Source organism: Cucumis melo, chromosome 10, assembly GCF_025177605.1.
Source record: "Cucumis melo cultivar AY chromosome 10, USDA_Cmelo_AY_1.0, whole genome shotgun sequence".
Taxonomy (NCBI): Eukaryota; Viridiplantae; Streptophyta; class Magnoliopsida; order Cucurbitales; family Cucurbitaceae; genus Cucumis; species Cucumis melo.
Window position 1 is genome coordinate 24,031,213 of NC_066866.1, and position 8,203 is coordinate 24,039,415.

Genomic DNA, 8,203 nt, shown 5'->3' on the forward strand with positions numbered 1-8,203 from the left:
TGAATATCTCTTATGTTGGGCATTCTTACTTGACTGATGACAAATAGTTTTTAGTTCTTAAAAGTATATTCTGTGTTCCTGATATTAAAAAGAACTTGGTAAGTGTTTCAAAACTTGCCCAAGTTAATCACATATTTCTAGAGTTTCATGATTATTATTGTCTTATTAAGGACAAAGCTTCAGGGAAAATACTGCTGAAAGGAACACTTAAGGATGATCTTTATCATTTGAAAAATGCTGGTTTGATGGTTGCTACTGAGTTAAACCATAGTAGGAGTGTCAAGAAACAGCTTATGCACAAAAATAAGAAGACATCAACATTTATTTTGTCAGGAGGAAAAAATCTTGTCAGTATCAATGTTGTTGTTTCTAAAGCTGTTTGGCATAAATGTTTAGGTCATCCTTCTTCTAAGATTTTGAATTCTTTATAGTAAAGAACTATAATTTGCATGTTAGTGACTATGATGAAATAGATTTTTGTTATGCATGTCAACTAGGAAAAGCACACAGTCTCCCCTTTACTATTTCTCAATGTAGAGCTGTTGAATCTTTTGATATTATTTACTCTGATATGTGGGGTCCTGCACCAATTTGCTCATCTGATAGATTTCGTTATTACATACTTTTTGTGGATGATTATAGCAGATATACTTGGATTTATCCCTTGAAACAGAAAAGTACTGTTGTTGATGCTTTTAAACATTTTATTACATATGTCAAAAATCAATTCAATAAATCCATCAAAGTTTTTCAATCAGATAATGAAGGAAAGTATAAGAAGGAACATCAACTATGCTCTACCTTAGGGATCAGTGGTCGGTTTTCTTGTCCCTAAACTTTAACTCAGAATGGAAGAGTTGAGAGAAAACATAGACACGTGGTAGAAATCGGACTTATCCTTCTTATCTAAGCAAACATAATATTAGATTATTGGTGGGATGCATATTTTACGGCAGTAATCCTAGTTAATGGGATGCCCACACCTATTTTACAAGGTATGTCACCTATTGAATTATTGTTTGCTCACAAGTTAAACTTTTCACAATTGAAGGTTTTCAGGTGCTCTTACTTTCCATGCTTAAAGTCTTATCAATCCAACAAGGTTTAACAACATTCTGAAAAGTGTGTTTTCCTTGGTCCAAGACCAATACACAAAGGATTCAAGTGTTTGTCCAAATCAGGCAAAGTATACATATCACTACATGTTAAATTCAATGAGCATAATTTTTCCTTTTCTCCTTCAAGCCCATTTACCATCGACCCAATCAACTCACCGTCTTCTTCCCTTGCCATCCCAATTAACTTCAACCAATCCTTTGTGACATCAAATTTCATGCCCAAAACTCTTCAAACAAGTCAGCCCAAAATTTTTCAACCCCATCGACCCACTTTTATTCCCACACCACCTCATCACAATTACCTAACCATGTCTCCTCTCCATTAATTGATACAAACCCTTAACTTTTACTTAGCTCATCCACAAATTTTGGCCTATTTCTTATACCAACTTCGGCCCAACCACAGTCACATGCAAATCAACCAATCGGTCCAATCAACTTACCTACCAAACCAAATATCCTTAGTGACCAACAACTATCATTCTATCCTTCATCTTTCCCACTAAAAATAATTCTTACACTCCTAGATCTGGAAACTCGTCTCCCTCAGCTCTGGATCTCTTTGTTTTTCCTGCTCACCAAATGATTACTCGAGCAAATTCTAGAATCTTTAAACTCAAAACCTTAATTTCTTCCACAGCCACCGATTGGTCTCTCATTGAACCTATTAGAATCACACAAGCTTTAGCCACCCCTCAATAGAAAGAAGCCATGGACGAAGAATATGTTGCTTTACTTAAGGCCCAAACGTGGCATCTTGTGCCACCATCACCCTCTCAAAATGTTATCGGCAACAAGTGGGTGTTCCGTTTAAAGCGCAATACCAATGGTTCCATTCAACGATACAAGGCTCGCTTAGTAGCTAAAGGATTTCTTCAACACCCATGAGTTGATTTCTTTGAGACTTTCAGTCTGGTTGTTAAGGCCTCAATAATTCGTATTATTCTTAGCCTTGCTGTGACCAACAGATGACAACTTCGCCAACTTGACTTCAATAATGCTTTCCTAAATAGTAGCCTAACGAAAACTGTGTATATGCAACAGTCACCCGGGTATGTTCATCCTTTCTTTCCCAATTATGTTTGCAAGCTTGACAAGGCCATCTACGACTAGAAGTAATCTCCTCGTGCTTGGAATGAAACTTTGTCTAAGAAATTATTTAGTTGAGGCTTTGAGAACTCTAAATCTTACTCGTCCTTGTTTATCCTTCGCTGCCAATGTTCCATAATTTTACTATTGGTATACGTTGATGATGTTGTTGTTACTAGAATGATACTAAGCTAATTAATGAACTTGTTCAATCTCTTGACAGAAAATTTTCTTTGAAAGACTTGGGGATCTTAACTTATTTTATGGAGTTCCAAGTTCACTATTTTGATTCCAATTTTGGTATTAATCATCAAACATATGTTGATGATTTACTCAGAAATTGTACTTTTAGGACTTAAAACTAGGCCTTCATCGAGTGTTATTGGCAAGCATCTATCTTTTTCCGAAGGTACTCCTCTTGCTGATCCATTCCTATGCAGAAAGCACAATCGGGGATCTCCAATATTTAACTCAAACTCGACCGGATATCTCATATATAGTAAATCATTTGAGTTAGTTTCTCCAAAGACCCACTTATGCACATTAGCAAGCTGTAAAACGGGTCCGTCGATACTTGAATGGAACAAAATCATTCGGTTTGTTATTTCAAAGAGATATTGATCTATCTATCTCTACATATTTTAATATCAATTAGGCATCCAATATTGATGATAGAAAATCGGTGGTAGCATATTGTGTTTTCATTGACAATAATTTGGTATCTTTGTCATCCAAGAAACAAATCGCGGTTGCTCGTTTGAGTACTCAATCTGAGTATCGTGCCTTGGTATTGGCTACCTTTGAAGTTATCTGCTTTAAACAACTCTTATCCGAGTTGAATGTAAATCTTCCTCTTAAACCCGTAATTTGGTGCGAACAATGCTATCACGGGCGCCCTTGCTACAAATCCGATTTTTAATGCTCGCACTAAACATATAGAAATTGATTTACATTTTGTTCCAGATCATGTTCTTCAGGGTACTCTTGATGTTCGCTATGTTCCTCCCACCGACTAGATAGCCGATTGCTTAACCAAGTCCCTCACTCACTCTCAATTCCATAATTTATGATCCAAACTCAGGGTCGTCAGCCCTCCCTATCATTTGAGGGGGGATGTTAGAGAAAATTGTCAAAATGAGAAAACCACCAGCTTAGCAAATTGTGCAAGTGTTCAGTGAGTCAAAATTATTCCTAATGCTTAAAAATTTGTTTGCGAAGGATTTTTTAGTCTTCAATTAGATTTTACCATCTGTCTTTTCTTTATTGTTTTATTATTCTTTTTATCCCAATAAGTTGGGGATTGTATTATGTATATATTCGGTCGTTGCCACCATAAACTAAATGAGAGAAAATCTGGTAAAATAATCTTTATCCCAAAAATATATATAAAAAAAGAACTCGAAACTCTATTTAGATCCTGTGCCAAGAAGAAAAAAAAATGAAATGATATGAGAAATGGCGAAGGAAGAGATTCTGAAAGAGAAAATGAAGACATCACAAACAAAATGAAATGAGAATATGAAAAAGAAGCTAAAAATAATGATATGAAGAACTTAATAATATGCAGAAATTAATAATATGTAGAGGAGAATAATAAATTAAAAAGAAGAAAAAGAAGCGAAGTGAATTAGAATAGTCCCGCAATATTAAAAAACAACAAAGAAAAAATCTGGAATTTATGAAAAAACAATAGTGGCTTCATGGACTTTAATTTTTCTTTACATAGACGGTAAATATTTTTTTTAACTTTGTTACATTTATGTAAATTAATCTAAAATGTTATACTTTCTCCAAATTAATAGTTAAAGTATTAAGGATGGATGGAAAAACTTTACTTTTCTTTTTAAAAAGTCAATATGATATGATATAAAAATAAAAAGGTGATAGGTTATGTTAGAAATACACTTTATATGTATACACACATATATATATTATAAATCTTAGTTGTGAAAGAAAAAATTGAAAATTTAAGATTAAAAGTTTGTTCGAAAGCAAAATTTTGATTTTATGAAATTGTCAAAACTATGGAATTGATTTTAGAAGCTAGGTGAAATGAAGGTGCAAAAGTGATTTTAATAGATTTAATGAAAATTGCTTTTACCAAATCCAAAATACAGCCAACATTCTTTTAAAATCAATTATATCTCTTCTAAAATCAACCCTAAACACATCCTAATTTGGTTGATTTCTCAATTATACTTGAGAACTCCGACTCGATTCAAGTGAACTTTGGTGATTAACAATTATAATAAAAATAATTCTGGATAACAAATTGGTAACCAACCCTATAAAAGTAGAATATATAAGGCTTAGAAAGAGAAAAATAAATTTAATCAGTAATTGATCGTACTAATGATTTAAAACATGCATCTAAGCGCAAGAATACAAAGAAAGCATAAAAGAATGAAATATTAAAATGTATGATAAATTCATTCAAATTTTGATTCTCTTCCAATGAACCAAAATACAACATTATTTATACTAAACGAAATGTGTCACAAAGAAAGGACATAACATTTCATCTATATTGTTTAAATTCAGTCTCGATTTTTGAAGTTCATACACGAACCTTCGATATATGTAAGTCGAGCATTACAGAAATCGATGAATTTTAATTTTTTAGATTCATTATAACTCTAGAGTGACCTAATATAATTCTTGAAAATTGCAATATTCTTCAACATGTAAGTTGGAAGCCTAGCTTAGAAACTAGCATTTAATTGTTCTTTTTAAAGTCTTTTAACTCTGACTCTTGTCATTTTGATACTTATGGTGTAAAGGCTGCTTTACGATTGGGTCGATTTATAGTGACCTTCTCCTTGGTTTTCAACATGAGCGAGTTTTTGTTACGTTTCAATACATCTTATAGGATTTCATTATCTGGTTGTTTGTTCAACTTTTTATTAGATTAATTGTAAATTTAGATTTTTAGATTCACTGTAATTCTTGAATTGAATGACCAAAAGAAAGTGAAAGGGTTGATAGGCTAAAAACCTCCATGTAAGCAAGAAAAAGAATTAGAATAGCTATTGAAAGCATATATTTCTTTAAAATTGAGAAAAAAAGTTGAAACATGAACACATGATTATTTGGCAAAATGTATGAGTTCAAAATTGTGAATAGCTCATTAAAATTGTCGATTTAACTATTTAATTCTGAAACCAAATATAAAAATAAAATATGAACATTCAACAAAAGAAAATAAAAGGACCGATTTAGATTTTATTATAGGAAAAATGGGTGAGTTGACTTTGTTAAATGAGTAATCCACACGCCGTGTGCTTAGGGGGATTTTTCTTTTTTAATATATACTTTTCTTTTTCCCTTTTTTTTTTATTAAAAATTAAAGGTTAACTTTTATTCGTATAACAAACGTGGCGAAATATTTATGATTCGGCTAACGAAATAAAAAATATTTAGGGACTTGGATATTTTTTTAAATATTTTAAGTTTGCTCTTCTTTTTTATTATATTCTTTTATTCCTTTCTGCAATTTGTTTTCTTTTCATTGTCTTTTTCTCTTCTTCTTCTGCAATTTTTTAAGTATTTCCGTTCGTCTTTTTTTTTTCATCTTCTTTTTTCTGCAAATTTTCTTTTATTTAAATTGTTATTTAGTTCAAGATCGAATATCAAATACAAAAAATCTATTTTTTATTTTTTTATTTTTTTTACAAATTGTTATTTGGTTGTTTAAAATCGTGTGCCAAATATAAAAGATCTTGAAAAAAATTCGTTGCGATATTGGATAGCCAAATCTATACTATTACAAAAAAATAATCAAACAATCTTTAAAAAATCGTTTAGATTTGGGTAACCAAATTTAAATAATAAATCTAAACAACCGTGTACCAAAAAATCTTTAAAAAAATCTTTGAGATTTAGCTATCCAAATTTAAACGATCAAACGATAATGTACAAAATATAAAAAATCGTGTACCAAAAAATCTTGAAAAAAATCGTTTAGATTTGACTACCCTAATTTAAATGATTAAATATAAACGATCGTGTAACAAAGAATCTTGGAAAAGAATCGTTTAGATTTGGGAACAATCAAATCTAAACGATAAAGAATAGCTAAATCTAAACGATCATTTACTAAATATATTGTGCGTGTTGGTTGTCAATTAATCACGGAATATTTTTTATATTTTTCATTGTAGACTCGTGGATTTTTTCAGTTTTCGAAATTGTTCTATACAATATTAATATTTTTCCACTTTGTTATATTTATAAAAAGATTCTAAAATTAAAAGATGCAAAAATATGTATATATCTTTAATATTTGAGAAAATACAAATGCAAATCATTTATGATATTTATTGCTATTTTGATTTGTCTTAGAATTTTCATAATCCTCATATTCTTTAACTTATTTAATAATGGTTGAAAAATATTATTTTATTAATTATATGCTTTGTTGAAGAAGTTTCACAACTCCTAATAATTTAGTCTTTTCTTTCCTCCCTTATCCACACCTATATTTCATATTTTCCCAAAAAGAAAACATCAAAAAAGATAAGGTGAATATAGTGTACTTTTATTCAGAGAAATTACGTTTTTCTTGCCATTTCCATGTTGATGAGGCTAACAATTCTTTCTTTGTAAGTCTTTTCTTATGTAATCTCGTTGCTAATTTAAAGATCTCGGTCGAATTTATTTATAACCTTGACCTTAGTGTAGGGTTTATCAAATCTCAGTCAAGTTTGTAATGATTTCACCTCAAGATTTTGGTTGTTTCATTAATTTTCTGCACATATATTTAGGATGTCTCGTATATTTGTTGGTTTTGGTGGTGAATGGAAAGAGATTGAAAAAAAATATGTCGGAGTTCAAATGAAAGGGTTGAATGTCAAGGTTAGTATAAAATTTGAAGATTTTTTTAGGTGAAATTTATAGAATTAGTAGGATAAATTCAGCTAATTATGATTTGATTATAAGATGTTTGTATAATGTGAAACCTTTTATATCTGCTTTTGTTTTTAGTAATCAAGAAAATCTTCAATTTTTTCTAATCGGTGATGAAGTGTCTACAGTTGTGATTTTGGTTTCTAAGATATCAATACCTACCCATCAATCTAGGAGTACTTCGACGTCATTTAATATTCAAATAGCTTAAAAAAAACATTAATATATCGTCACTTGAGCCCAATCTTCAGTTAATCCCAAAGTACACTAACGTCTTGAATAAGATAGATTTGAGTCCATTGACTACTGACGTATGTCCTTTAGAGTTGGAAGATGATATAGATGGATTGGTCAGCATGGTACATGTAGAGTCATCAGACAATTATTTTAATGATGATGATAATGCATTTGGCATGAATATGTCATCAGATTATGATGTTGACATAAATATGGAGGTGTTTGAGGTATCTAAGGCGCATGTTAGTACTCATCCTGCACATTATGTTGAATTGATAGACGATCATATACCGATGGCAACAAAGGTAAAATATACATTTAATGTAGAATGAAGTTAAGAAAGAGGACCTATGGGTGAACGTAACCCAACTCGTGATGATCAGTCAGAGGGTTCAGTAGACAATGACGACGAACAATCAGTCAGTGTTAAGAAGCGGAAGAGTAGTGAAAATTGATGGATTTCACCATTGTTGTCTTAGCCAAGTTATACCTTGAAGATATCCAAGTTGGTTATTTGTTTTTAAGTAAGAAAAATTTAGAGAAGAAAGTGTTTTTATTTGTCATTAGGAAGAATTTTTAGTACCGTGTCGATAGATCGAACAAAAAGTTATGTTTTAAGATGTGTGTTGATTTAGGCTATTTGTGGAAAAATAAGGGCTATTAAAATGAAAGGATCTAATATGTGTAAGGTTTTTAAGTATGTTAGTACTTACACATGCCAAAATATCTTACAAAAACAAGATCACAAGTAAGCTAAGACTTGGGTCATAGCCGAATTAATTCAGTCGAAGTACCAAGATGTTAGCTGTGGTTATGGGCCAAAGGAAATAATTCAAGACTAATGAAAAGAGTGC